Genomic DNA, 15,070 nt, shown 5'->3' on the forward strand with positions numbered 1-15,070 from the left:
GACCATTGCTGTGGTCAGAGATAGACTGATCGCCGCTGCAGATGCCAGCTCGGTAATAGAGCCAGCACTTGCACTGCTTGGGCCGGGCTCACGTACTGTTTTCCCTCCCCTTCTTTCAAGAGCCATAACTTTTATGTAGAACTAGAAGTCCCAGCACAGCACAAGCTTCAGCAGCTGCTTCCACACACAGGCAGTACACACACAGTAGAGAATGGAGGAGGCAGACAGACACGTGACCAGCCTAACACGTGACTGACCAGCCCGCGCTCTACATTCCTCCTCCGTGTCAGGCGCATGCTCGGACCGAGCGGGATGTGTCTCTATGGAAACGCATCGCCTGACTGCAGCAGATTTCCCGCGTCACACTTCTGTTTTTTTTTCATTTTGGCTCCGCCTACCGAAAGGGGTTAATCGCACGTCATCAGGCAAAAAAAAAAAAAATCCATGTCACATGCCCGGGGGAGGCGGGAGAGTCTAACATGTGCGTCAGCGCACAGCCACGCCCATAATGTTCCCACAAAGGAGCCAAAAAATCAAAAAACTAGGGAGGCGCGTTCATAGCGCTCAGGGGGCGGCTCCCTGCTGTGTATCTAATGACACCGGACTGCGAGTACTTACACCGGCTAACCGTACACGTACTGAGGGGAGATACGGAACCCTGAGGTAAACCGAAAGCTTGATCAGAGTGGGTGTGGCGCGCCTGGGGGCGGAGTCATGGTGAGAAGGCGTGGCTACTGAGAGATTGCTAAGAAGAAAGGCAGTGGCTAATTTGAGGGCGTGGCTAGACGCGCCGTGCCTCACGCCGTAGGCGGGGAAAGAAAGAGGTGGGAGGAGGTTCCATTGGGCGCCTCGTTGCCATGGCGACTCGGTGGGGGATTTGGTGGCGTTGCTTGTACGCGGATGGAGAGAGCAGCTGCTGATCTCTGACACATCCTCCCCCAGCCCGAGCTCCGCCGCACTGCCACATTGTACCGGGACACGGTGCATGCCGGTGAGTAGCGTCCCGCCCCGTGCCCTTGGCTTGTGTGTAGGCCCGGGAGGTGACAGGGGCGACCATATGTGACCAGGGGCTGCTGGTACAGATGTGGGGGGCGCGGCACTGTGCGCTGTGTGTGCGGAGGGGTCTGCGGAGCCGCCTGCACGCACCGTGCCCGGGCAGCAGGCTTTGTGTCCGCGCAACCCCTCAGCTGCCGGCTGTGCCACGTCTGCCCGCCACTTCCTCCCCGGCTGCGGCACGTTTCTGGCTCTTCCTCGGCTGCAGCCTCTCTTGTTGTTTCCTCTCCATGTGGCCGCTGCCGTGTGCTGGCCCGAGAGGTGGCCGGTGCCGTGTGCTGCCCCGAGAGGTGGCCGGTGCCGTGTGCTGCCCTCGGTGGTGGCCGGTGCCGTGTGCTGGCCCGAGAGGTGGCCGGTGCCGTGTGCTGGCCCGAGTAGTGGCCGCTGCCGTGTGCTGGCCCGAGAGGTGGCCGGTGCCGTGTGCTGGCCCGAGAGGTGGCCGGTGCCGTGTGCTGGCCCGAGAGGTGGCCGGTGCCGTGTGCTGGCCCGAGAGGTGGCCGGTGCCGTGTGCTGGCCCGAGAGGTGGCCGGTGCCGTGTGCTGGCCCGAGTAGTGGCCGGTGCCGTGTGCTGCCCTCGGTGGTGGCCGGTGCCGTGTGCTGGCCCGAGTAGTGGCCGCTGCCGTGTGCTGGCCCGAGAGGTGGCCGGTGCCGTGTGCTGGCCCGAGAGGTGGCCGGTGCCGTGTGCTGGCCCGAGAGGTGGCCGGTGCCGTGTGCTGGCCCGAGTAGTGGCCGGTGCCGTGTGCTGCCCTCGGTGGTGGCCGGTGCCGTGTGCTGGCCCGAGTAGTGGTGGTGGCCGCTGCCGTGTGCTGGCCCTCTGTGGTGGCCGCTGCCGTGTGCTGGCCCTCTGTGGTGGCCGCTGCCGTGTGCTGGCCCTCTGTGGTGGCCGCTGCCGTGTGCTGGCCCTCTGTGGTGGCCGCTGCCGTGTGCTGCCCTCTGTGGTGGCCGCTGCCGTGTGCTGCCCTCTGTGGTGGCCGCTGCCCGCTGCCGTGTGGCGGCCGCTGCCGTGTGGCGGCCGCTGCCGTGTGGCGGCCGCTGCCGTGTGGTGGCCGCTGCCGTGTGCTGGCCCTCTGTGGTGGCCGCTGCCGTGTGCTGGCCCTCTGTGGTGGCCGCTGCCGTGTGCTGGCCCTCTGTGGTGGCCGCTGCCGTGTGCTGGCCCTCTGTGGTGGCCGCTGCCGTGTGCTGGCCCTCTGTGGTGGCCGCTGCCCCGTGCTGGCCCTCTGTGGTGGCCGCTGCCCCGTGCTGGCCCTCTGTGGTGGCCGCTGCCCCGTGCTGGCCCTCTGTGGTGGCCGCTGCCCCGTGCTGGCCCTCTGTGGTGGCCGCTGCCCCGTGCTGGCCGCTGCCGTGTGCTGCCCTCGGTGGGTGCCGCTGCCCCAAAACCTTCAATTAATACAAAGGCCATTGATGTTACGTTCCCTGAAAAGAATTGGGAAATTGATCTGTTCTACAGTTTCTGGCCTTGCATCCCCCCCCCAGGAGACTGTGGATTTAGTACAGGTCCCGTGTGGGTGCAAGGGGAGCCCCCAATCCCCTGTGGGTCATATTTAGTGAAGAACAGGTCTTCTTTTATTTTATGGGCCTACAAGGCTCCGAACCACTATAATGAAGTTTCTCTCAGACATACCACTAGGTTATGAATTGTTAGACTCGTGTGCTTTCTTAGGGGTTAGTATTATTACACCCTGTCATTATGGGGTCATTGTCCCTTGGGCTAGTAAAATATTTTTTAAGCTACTGGCTAATGCAATTCTATGCCTTGGAATTATTACACTCATTTATGTTTTAAATAATGGAATGAAACAAATATGTAAAAAGAAAACAAAAATTCACAGTAAAAATATTCATTTTATTTAAAGTATAAACAAAGCAGAGATAATGTGGCATATTGTAGTTTTACTCTGGGTTTCGGCCGATGATCTGTGGCGTTTAATTCTCCGGTTGCCATGTATAAGCAGATTAAGCGTCTCGGTCTGCAGATGTGGGCCAGTATGAATGATGATTAACGTCTATTGTCTTCGGTCACAACAGCAGTGCCAACTGATTTAATGAACTGCCGCCTGTGTGTAAATGGCACGAGGTGTTTGGATCTGCTCGCTGTGTGCTCTTTGTCCTCCGCAGCCCTTGGACTCTGTTGGTTTTATAGTCTTTCCATCCATAAACTGCATGAAGGTTTGTCATTGTGCCGGGAGATCGTTACCACTTTTGTGACCCCACTGAATTCTGGCATTGAGGCTTTTTTTCCAGCTGTTTTCTCTAGGAGAGTCAGCTTTGCTGTTTGTGTGGACTCCTAATTTTTGCTGTGGGTTGTGACAGACACGTGGTGAGGAGAAAGCTGAGCCAGCAGTAGCTTGCCCTGGCTGGTCACTGGCTGGGACTACTCCACCCACTAGTTCTCGTCCGCTTGCCTATTTCGACATTCCTATGTGTTCTTCTTTGTTACGTGCTCGTCCCTTGTGGTTGAAGCTTCCTGTTTAGGCAAATGTGGCATTTATTCAGTTTGATATTTTCTGCTATTGTGTTATTGTTTTTAGTTTTGTACATGGCAGCTCTTCAGAGGAGTTTATGATCCCACTAGATGGTGGCCCGATTCTAACGCATCGGGTATTCTAGAATATGCATGTCCACGTAGTATATTGTCTTTAGAAATACCCTGGTTTAGGGAAAGAGGAAAAATAAACAAGTGCTGCGCTTCCTCTGAGCGTAGTACGTTTTTACCAACAGTTAAAAAAATTCTTTTAATTGTGGTTATGCTGACCTTTTTTCGGTAAGAAATGCACATTGAGATTTTCAAGGAATCAATTCTTTAGACAACTCTTCTCCGTGTGTTGTATAATCCAATAAGGTGTGTAGCTCACTTTGGAGAACTGTGTGTTGATCCTGCTTCGGATCCACATAGGTGGCGACTTCAAAGGAAAAATAAACTCCAAGCAAATGTGGTGCCCAGCCACTGTTGCCTGTGTGCGGTGCACTCGGCAGCTTCCGATCCCAGGGTTGGTATGAGCGCTGACATTGCGGTCACATGACCGTGACGTCATGGTAGGTCCTTCTCGCATAGCATCCTTAGCACCGGAACCTGCCGCTTGCACTGCCGAGGACAGGACGTGACGTCGGAGGGTGAGAATAACCTTCTTTTTTTTTTTAATTATTATTTGTAACATTAGATCTTTTTACTATTGATGCTGCATACGCAGCAACAATAGTAAAAAGTTGGTCACACAGGTTTAATAGCTGCGTAACCGGAGTGCGTTACACCGCGCTCCTGTAACGCTGGCATTAACCCTGTGTGAGGGCTGACTGGATGACTGGAGGGGAGTATGGAGCGGACACTGACTGCAGGGAGGAAAGAGCGGCCATATTGCTGCCAGACTCTGGCCGTCGCTGATTGGTCGTGGCAAGACGCCCACGACCAATCAGCGACTTGGATTCCATGACTGGCAGAGGCCGCGACCAATGAATATCCATGACAGACAGACAAAGACGAAAGTGACCCTTAGACAATTATTTAGTAGATGGAGCAACATCAATTAAAGGTGTACTCCTACCTTATAAAATGATGGCATGTTGTTGGCATTGGCCACCACTTTTTGTTTGGTGACCTCTTTGACTTGGTCAATCCTGCCCGTGGGCCATATCGCTGGTGTACTTTATCGCCTCCATCATAGTTTCATCCTGCACAGCAAGTGGCACAGATATTCGACTGCATAAGAGGAAGGATATAAGGAGCTGCAGCTCCTTATATTCCAGTGAACATGGCAGGCTGCAGTTCCCTGCACAGCCGAGTGACAAGGTGTGGCCCTGTGCATAATGGCCCAAAACCCTTTATTTCTAGGATAGTAAGTAGTCATGAGCGAGTATACTCGTTGCTCGGGTTGTCTCCCGTGTATTTGTGACTGCTCGGAGATGTAGTTTTTGTTGACGCAGCTGCATGATTTACAGCTGCTACCCAGCCTGAGTACATGTGGGGGTTGCCTGGTTGCTAGGGAATCCCCACATGTAATCAAGCTGTCTAGCAGCTGAAAATCATTCAGCTGAGGCGAAGAAAATCTCTGAGCAGTCACAACTACTCGGGGTCACCTGCTAGTAAGCAGTCCCATATCAATCATCAGATCCAGCTAAATACTAGCAACAGGGGCGGACATACCATTGGTGCTGCCGCACATGGCACGAGTAGTGAAAGGGCCACTACAACCCCCAAAGAAAATGGCATTCTGCATTATCATGAATTATTGGACTGCAAAGGGCCCATATACTGTTTTTGCACAGCATTGGGTGCCTCTTCTGTTTGTGTTCCAATGTTTAGGAACATGCCATGATTTTACTAGATAGGAACGCCCTTTAAGGTGCTTGTAGATAAAGCAAAGGTCTGTAAAAAGTTATCCGGTAACACAAGGCTCTGTAAAAATGAGTTGATTTATGTAAGGAAGTTTGGCAAAATAAAATGGAGTACGGTAAGTTGAAGTCCTGGTTGTAATGGCAAGGGAACCATATAGGCTTCAGGAAAAGTGGGCATAGTGGCACATTTTCTGTAGAGATTTTCTAAAGCAATTTTGCCATGTGTGATCATACCCAACAAATGTAAAAGTGGACTTTTTTATGAGGCAACACCCTCACTATTGTCATATATGGTAAATACATCTGTTAGGCATTTCGCTCATAGACAAAGTGAATTTTTCATGTTTTAGCAAATTGTCAGTGTAGTACTGCTAGAAATAAATGAAACTTGCTACATGTGGACCTTTGCAATATGTTGATGGACTCCTTCTTCTGTTTGAGTAAGGGTACCGTCACACAGTGGCACTTTTGTCGCTACGACGGTACGATCCGTGACGTTCCAGCGATATCGTTACGATATCGCTGTGTCTGACACGCAGCAGCGATCAGGGATCCTGCTGAGAATCGTACGTCGTAGCACGTCGTTTGGAACTTTCTTTCGTCGCTGGATCTCCCGCTGTCATCGCTGTGTGACACCGATCGAGCGATGCGTTCGCTTGTAACCAGGGTAAACATCGGGTTACTAAGCGCAGGGCCGCGCTTAGTAACCCGATGTTTACCCTGGTTACCAGCGTAAAAAACAAACAGTATATACTTACATTCCGGTGTCCGTCAGGTCCCTTGCCGTCTGCTTCCCGCACTCACTGACTGCCGGCCGTAAAGTGAAAGCAGAGCACAGCGGTGACTGACTCTTGATAAGCACTCACTCTTCACTCTTAAGAGTCACTCTTGATAAGCAGCTCTCTGCTGCGGTTAAAAGGGCTGTTCTAAGTGGAGGACCTCCTCCCGAAACTGGAAATTCATTGCCGGAGACATCCCCTTTAAATGACTGGCTATCTTGTAAAGTGGTGCCAACTACTGGGTTAACCCAGCCTAATCAATTCAGTGCACCATAGAAAATTAAAAACAATATATATTCGCCTCCATCAAGTGGCTTAGTTCCAGCGGGGTCAGTGCTGCTATTCCCAAGTCTTGTTGCATGACTTTACAGGGTCACCTGACCGCTGCCGCCAATCATCTGTCACTGATCGGCTGTTCATCAGTATTACATCAGCGTGGATGTCTGCTCTGATGAAATAGTAAATGTTGGAGTTGATTGGGTTCAGCACTCTCTTGACATGATGTAACTCGAGCATCAGGAGATCCAGTTCGGGAGGGCAGCGTAAGTGTTTCTTATTTGCATCTGGCATTTATGAATGTGTTGTCAAAACAGTGGCCAACTCTTTTCTGGAGGATCTGTTACCCCTTGTAATGGGATGTGTTCCTACAGTCTGAAGGCACCAGCTCTGATTAAACCTTGTATACTACTTAGACATACCTATTTCAAATTACGGTATTTTGAGTTTCCTAGGAGGAGTAACAGAGGAACGGCCCAGCGTAATGTTCCGAAGATGTTCCAGAATTGTTATATGTAAGACTTGTCAGGGGAAATGAAGAAATGCACCAATTGAGCAATATCCAGCCGGCGCAGTCTGTTGTGTAACTACGGGAGTGTTGTGCCTATGAAACCACTTGTAAAGTATAGCTGCTCACTGCTGCTAGTACTTGTGGAGATGCAGTAATTCATTGCTGATAACATAATCCTGAGCACTTTGTACCGCTGCCCATATTGTGTAACGTCCTTGATAATACATATTTACTCGTTGAGCTTGTGTAAACTCTGGATATGTGTAATATAATTGAAACCATCGGGTGCAGATCTGGAATATGGGAAGCAGTTCATGGGGTTTATTGATATAGGGTGCTGTCTAATTGCTGAACTGAAGGGTTCACATCCCTTTATAGAGCCCCACTTATCGTTACTGTAGTGATATTTATCTTTTTTTTTACCAATGTGTCCTTTTCTGAATATATAATATTGACTCTTAGATTAATCTTTGTTCATTGCATTCATGAATATTCAGCTTATTAAAGTCAGGATTTTGTAGAGGCAGTATCTTTCATGAGGTGCCTGATCTACAGGTCCTTCTCAAAAAATTAGCATATAGTGTTAAATTTCATTATTTACCATAATGTAATGATTACAATTAAACTTTCATATATTATAGATTCATTATCCACCAACTGAAATTTGTCAGGTCTTTTATTGTTTTAATACTGATGATTTTGGCATACAACTCCTGATAACCCAAAAAACCTGTCTCAATAAATTAGCATATCAAGAAAAGGTTCTCTAAACGACCTATTACCCTAATCTTCTGAATCAACTAATTAACTCTAAACACATGCAAAAGATACCTGAGGCTTTTATAAACTCCCTGCCTGGTTCATTACTCAAAACCCCCATTATGGGTAAGACTAGCGACCTGACAGATGTCAGCGGATTCCGCAGCGGTTTTACAGCTGCTCCAATAGAAAACCGCAGTTTTAAAACCGCAGTGAAATCCGCAGAAAAACCGTGATAAATCCGCAGCGGTTTTGCACTGTGGATTTATTAAATCCGCTGCGAAAAAATCTGCATTGGACCAGAATACGTGTGCACATTGCCTTAGAATTGGTGCAAGTCGACTCACGGTCCATCTCCCAGATCAGTAATCTGTGGCAGTCGGACAGGAGCCCTGAGAAGCACCTACCCCTCAGCATCTGTGGCTCTTCTTTTGATAGGTCTGCCTGGCATGATGCACATGTAACCTCACTCCAGGACAACTAATCGAAAGAAGAGTTTCGTATGCCAGAAGGGAGAAAGTAGTTCCCGGGGCTTCTGTCCGATGGCCACAGATTGCTCACCTGGCTGCCGGACCGAACTGTGCGAATTGTTTAGTGCCAACCCTAAGAAATATCTTCAGATTGGACTGATTGCATGTGAAATTAGAGCCACGGTTATGTAGGGCTAATGTCGCAGATCTCTTGCAGATTGTAGCAGGTTCTCCCTGTGGAAACCTACAGCATTACCCCAAATCTTCGCTAGCCAATTGAAAAGAGTTTCTAGCTTGAGATAAGATTACCTTTACAGATGCCTGCATTTAGAAGGTGAACCAAAGCATGAAAAGAGACACTTTCAGCTCATGTTCACACATTGCAGTCACTGTACGTGTATTTTTTTTTTCTTGTCTTGCAGCAATTTGTAAAATCAAAGTAAAAATACAATGATTTTGCCACTAAATATGGAACGTGATTGCCTTTTAAAGGGAATCTTTGGTTTTGTGGGCAAATTATGCAAAACGTTAACATTTTAGTACTAGTTGCTGCCTCGTGTGTCTACCACTATTCCACTTACCTTATGTTAATGGACAACCTGTTCTAGAGAAGAGCATGTTACATGTGCTCAGTGATGGCTGATGACCTTGTCTGGCCATAGCGCCTCAGGGCCTCTTGATAAAGGGGGCAGTCATCCATCAAGCTTTGTACATACGTTTTTGTTTTTTTGTTGTCTCTGTTCTTGAGAAACAAGCAATCCCTCACATGTGTTATGCTCCTGCAAGTCCACACAAACAACATAGTGACATTGGAAAGTTTTCCTTATTTTATCACATCATAATGCAACTATTCCTTGAAGCAGCTTAAAGGAGCAGCAGTTTCTAATGGTTACATTTCAGTCACATAATAACAGAGCACAAAGGAATGAAGTGGAAACCCGCCAGAATAATGCTTTCTCCTCTCCAAATAGCCGCAGTACTTGGGTCTGACATTCTCATGACTTTTGAGATTTGTTCCACATAATTCATTTGGAAAGGGGGGTTTATATGTTTAACCAATTGTTTTCCTGTAATTTCTAGTGTCATTATTCTAGGACTTCCCATGATGAAAATTTAATAAGTTGGTCATTGTCATGATAACTCTCCCGCATATAGTTTCAAACCTTTGACAAAAGTTATAGAAGTTAACATTTTTCAGTCGCCAATTCCAATTAATAAGCATTCTGCCAGCTTTGTAGGTGCAGGAACTTCCTTTTTAACCAGTTTACATTCCTTATATTCTGTTTTGACATCTCTTCTCATAGAAATGGAGTAAATTTGACTACAGGCAGTGAAGATATCTAGTGGTCTGCATTAAAATTATTTTATTTTCTCCCATCTATCCCTCTCAACCTTTCCTGAGTTCTTAACATTTTAACCCCTTCCCGACCTTTGACGCCACGTAGGCGTCATGAAAGTCGGTACCAATCCGACCTATGACGCCTATGTGGCGTCATGGAAAGATCGCGTCCCTGCAGATCAGGTGAAAGGGATAACTCCAATTTCACCCGATCTGCAGGGACAGGGGAATGGTACTTTAGCCCAGGGCGGGTGGCTTCACCCCCCCCGTGGCTACAATCGCTCTGATTGGCAGTTTCACTTTCAACAGCCAATCAGAGCGATTTGTAATATTTCACCTAAAAAACTGGTGAAATATTACAATCCAGCCATTGCCGATGCTGCAATATGATCGGCCATGGCTGGAAACACTGGTGTACCCCCCACCGACACCGATCGCCTCCCCCAGCCCTCCGATCTATGTTCCGCTCCCCTCCGCCGTCCTGCCCGCTCCCCCCGTGCTCCGATGCCACCCCCCGTCCTCCGATCCACCCCCCCATGCTCAGATCTCCCCCCTTATACTTACCGGGCCCCCCGCTGTCCGTCCGTCTTCTCCCTGCGCGCCGCCATCTTCCAAAATGGCGGGCGCATGCGCAGTGCGCCCGCCAAATCTGCCGTCCGGCATTCGTCCCCCCCCCTTTATCACCCCCATAGGTAGGGCCAATAATAAAATAAAGAAAATAATTTTTTTTTCTTTTTCCGTTAGGGTTAGGTTTACGGTATTTGCACACGGTGCGGATTTGGCCGCGGATCCACAGCGGATTGGCCGCGGATCCACAGCGGATTGGCCGGGGATCCGCAGCGGATTGGTCGCTGCGAATTTGTAGCAGTTTTCCATCAGGTTTACAGTACCATGTAAACCTATGGAAAACCAAATCCGCTGTGCCCATAGTGCGGAAAATACCATGCAGAAACGCTGCGTTGTATTTTCCGCAGCAAGTCAATTTTGTGCGGATTCCACAGCGTTTTACACCTGTTACTCAATAGGAATCCGCAGGTGAAATCCGCACAAAAAAAACTGTAAATCCGCAGGTAAAACGCAGTGCCTTTTACCTGCGGATTTTTCAAAAATCGTGCAGAAAAATCTCACACAAATCTGCAACGTGGGCACATAGCCTTAGGGTTAGGGTTGGAATTAGGGCTAGGGATGGAAATAGGGTTAAGGTTATGGATAGGGTTAGGGGTGTGTTGGGGTTAGTGTTGAAGTTAGAATTGAGGGGTTTCCACTGTTTAGGCACATCAGGGGGTCTCCAAACGCAACATGGCGCCACCATTGATTCCAGCCAATCTTGTATTCAAAAAGTCAAATGGTGCTCCCTCACTTCCGAGCCCCGATGTGCGCCCAAACAGTGGTTTACCCCCACATATGGGGTACCAGCGTACTCAGGACAAACTGGGCAACTATTAATAAAAAATTGCTTGCTAAAACATAATTTTTGTGGAAAGAAAAATTATTTTTTATTTTCACGGCTCTGCGTTATAAACTTTTGTGAACCACTTGGGGGTTTAAAGTGCTCACTGCACATCTGGATTAGTTCCATGGGAGGTCTAGTTTCCAATATGGGGTCACTTGTGGGGGGTTTCTACTGTTTAGGCACATCAGGGGCTCTGCAAATGCAACGTGACGCCCGCAGACCATTCCATCAAAGTCTGCATTTCAAAAGTCACTACTTCCCTTCCGAGCCCCGACGTGTGCCCAAACAGTGGTTTACCCCAACATATGGGGTATCAGTGTACTCACAACAAATTGGGCAACAAATATTGGGGTCCAATTTCTCCTGTTACCCTTGTGAACATAAAAAATTGCAGGCTAAAAAATAATTTTTGAGGAAAGAAAAATGATTTTTTATTTTCATGGCTCTGCGTTATAAACTTCTATGAAGCAATTGGGGGTTTAAAGTGGTCACCGCACATCTAGGAAGGTCTAGTTTCCAAAATGGGGTCACATGTGGGGGAGCTCCAATGTTTAGGCACACAGGGGCTCTCCAAATGCGACATGGTGTCCGCTACCGATTTTTTTTAGCTAATTTTTCATTCAAAAGTCAAATGGCGCTCCTTCCCTTCTGAGCCTTGCTGTGTGCACAAACAGTGGTTTGTGACCACATATGAGGTATTGGTGTACTCAGGAGAAATTGTCCAACACATTTTAGGATCCATTTTATCCTGTTGCCCATGTGAAAATGAAAAAATTGAGGCTAAAAGAAATTCTTTTTGACAAAAAAGTACTTTTTCATTTTTACGGCTCAATTTGTGAAGCACCTGGGGTTTAAAGTGCTCACTATGCATCTAGATAAGCTCCTTGGGGGGGGTCTAGTTTCCAAAATGGGGTCACTTGTGGGGGAGCTCCAATGTTTAGGCACACGGGGGGCTCTCCAAACGCGACATGGTGTCTGCTAAAGATTGGAGCCAATTTTTCATTGAAAAAGTCAAATGGCGCTCCTTCCCTTCAGAGCCCTGTCGTGCGCCCAGACAGTGGTTCCCCCCCACATATGAGGTATCGGCGTACTCAGGACAAATTGTACAATAAGGCTTGGGGTCCAGTTTCTCTTTTTACCCTTGGGAAAATAAAAAAAATTGTTGCTAAAACATCATTTTTGTGACAAAAAAGTTAAATGTTCATTTTTTCCTTCCATGATGCTTCTGCTGCTGTGAAGTACCTGAAGGGTTAATAAACTTCTTGAATGTGGTTGTGAGTACCTTGAGGGGTGCAGTTTTTAGAATGGTGTCACTTTTGGGTATTTTTAGCCATATAGACCCCTCCAACTGACTTGAAATGTGAGGTGGTCCCTAAAAAAAAAAATGGTTTTGTAAATTTCGTTGTAAAAATAAGAAATCGCTGGTCAAATTTTAACCCTTATAACTTCCTAGCAAAAAAAAAATTTTGTTTCCAAAATTGTGCTGATGTAAAGTAGACATGTGGGAAATGTTATTTATTAACTATTTTGTGTCACATAAGTCTCTGGTTTAACAGAATAAAAATTCAAAATTTGAAAATTGCGAAATTTTCAAAATTTTAGCCAAATTTCCATTTTTTTCACAAATAAACGCAAAAATTATTGACCTAAATTTGCCACTAATATGAAGCCCAATATGTCACGAAAAAACAATCTCAGAACCGTTAGGATCCGTTGAAGCGTTCCCGAGTTATTACCTCATAAAGGGACACTGGTCAGAATTGCAAAAAACTGCCAGGTCATTAAGGTCAAAATAGGCTGGGTCATGAAGGGGTTAAAATAGGTCTGCAAATTAATTTGTATTATCTATAAAATCAAGGGGGGATATCGGCGGGTGAGGGGGAGCGACGACTGTCAAATACCCACCTGCTCCCGGCGCGGTCCCTGTATGTCCCACGGTCTCCGGGCGCGGCAGCTTCTTCCCCTGTTCAGCGGTCACTGGTATCACTCATTAAAGTAATGAATATGGACTCCACTCCCATAGGGGTGGAGCCGCATATTCATTACTGTAATGAGCGGTACCATGTGGCCGCTCCCGAAGACCGTGGGACATGCAGGGATCGTGTCAGGAGCGCCGGGAGCAGGTAAGTATGTCATATTCACCTTTCCCCGTTCCACCGCCGCCCCGTTTTCCGCGTCATCTGCACTGACTGTTCAGGTCAGAGGGCGCGATGACGTATTAGTGTGCGCGCCGCCCTCTGCCTGAACAGTCAGTGCGGAGAGACGGGGCATTGAGGAGCAGCGATGAGAGGAGAGTATGTCTTTTTTTTTTTTTTTTTTTTTTTAGTGCAGCAGCAGCAGCATTACATGTGGCACAATGCTATATGGAGCGTCTATGGGGCCATAAAGAACTGCATGGAGCATTATATGGGGCCATAAAGAAAAAGACAGCTGTTACGGGTTATTTGCCCCTCATCAGTGTGGAGTAGGAAACTGGATACCATGTTATGGCATAGGTGGTTTTCCTTTTTGGATGCTGCCCTTCCCGTGGTTGTTCCTTCCCAGTCAAAGACCTGGCTATTTATTGCTTGCGTTGAGAAACACGTGATGGCGTCTCCGCGGCTTTTCTACATGCATTTGCATATCTAATGTATAATTGCCTAGAATACTACTTCCTGCAATTTGTGCCAACTTCCGTGGCTTTGTCCGGAGCTAATGTCCGGAGATAAGTGACGTCAACAGTGTCCAGTGTCTGATTGGTTGCCGCCTGCTGCGAGCGACCAATCAGAAACGTGCCGTACTGTGACACACTCCGCCCGCCATTTTGCTGTGATTTTTGAATTTTTACCTCACAGCAAGTTTCTACTGCGTGGAGGCGGGCCCAGTGACGTTGCTCTTCAAGCTCCTGCCGAATTTCGTCAAAAAAAAATGATAATACCATTTACCAAAACTATATATATTTAGTTGTGAAGTGGTTCAGTGACATTTTCACACCAATTTTGAACTTTTGTTTGGTGTTTTCTCCATATACTGCCTATTATTTTTGTTCTTTCTTACTATTATTTATTAATTGTATTATTCTTACATTTGAATAAATAAAGTATATATGGATTCTAGACTCCCGATTCTTTAGAATCGGGCTGCCATCTAGTTTCCTATAAGGGATGTTTTGATCGCCCCAAGGTCATTCATCCTTATGTTTATAGTCCTTTTACTAGGCACTGCTCCTAATAGCCAGTTTCCTACTCCACACTGATGAGGGGCAAATACCCCGAAACAGCTGTCTGTGGATGGATACCATGTTTTGGCATAGGTGGTTTTCCTTTTTGGATGCTGCCCTTCCCGTGGTTGTTCCTTCCCGGTGAAAGACCTGGCTATTTATTGCTTGCGTTGAGAAACACGTGATGGTGTCTCTGCAGCTTTTCTACATGCATGGGCGTATACTAGCACAGAAATTGAGGCCTGGACCTCATCTCTGATTATGGACCTTATGGCCGACAGCAAAGAGGTCTGCTCTTCTCTGACAATTTTTGAAGTGCAGTATTCACATAGGTGCTTATGCCAGGTATCTGGTAGCTTGACGTTGCAGATCTACCCTTTCCTGACTTCTTGCTATCTTTCTTAGGAGTTGCAGAGACAGGTGTCCCCCCAGAATACATAGAGTAGATATGTGTGGGGTAAGGGCTTAGAGTGGGTGTCTTTTTACAAGTTTACTCACATTCCCCTGGCTCTCTTCCAAGACGGTCAGTCTTAGTAGGATCCTCCATGTCCTAAGCCTACAGTAGGGCAGCCTACACACATTTCAGGACCCTATTTATATGATGCCCATCTCGGATCTCTTCTGCTGATGTCTTTGCCGGATCCTCCTTTCTGCGTTTCGCAGTGGAACGCGCGCTGGCTGGGACCCGGTAGTGCTCCGTCCGGCTTGCAGAGATGACGTTCCTGGAAGCACGCCTGCAGGGTTTGTGTGCCGGAGCCGAGAGCCCCCAGTAAGGAGGAAGCGGCTCGCAACTCAGGAGCAGTAGTTACTGAGGTAGGCTGAAGGACCCCCGATCAGAGGGTGTCAGATGCAGATTTCTTAACATAAGGAAGGGAAAGGCTGGGCCCCCCGATCCACACTGA

General features: G+C 47.9%; 1 protein-coding gene across 2 annotated transcripts in view; it reads left to right on the plus strand.

Moving 5' to 3' along the window:
- The first annotated feature begins 821 nt into the window (after window positions 1-821).
- Window positions 822-15,070, plus strand: part of FOXN2 (forkhead box N2) — a 50,754-nt gene continuing 36,505 nt past the window's right edge. Inside the window, exon 1 of one of the 2 annotated variants that reach the window (XM_069768651.1) lies at window positions 822-991. The gene's annotated coding sequence lies outside the window, so the exon portion shown is untranslated. Of the gene's footprint in view, window positions 992-3,971; window positions 4,041-15,070 lie in introns of those variants that run through there. The other variant, XM_069768650.1, reaches the window with a different exon arrangement.

This window comes from Ranitomeya imitator, chromosome 5 (assembly GCF_032444005.1).
Source record: "Ranitomeya imitator isolate aRanImi1 chromosome 5, aRanImi1.pri, whole genome shotgun sequence".
Lineage (NCBI taxonomy): Eukaryota > Metazoa > Chordata > Amphibia > Anura > Dendrobatidae > Ranitomeya > Ranitomeya imitator.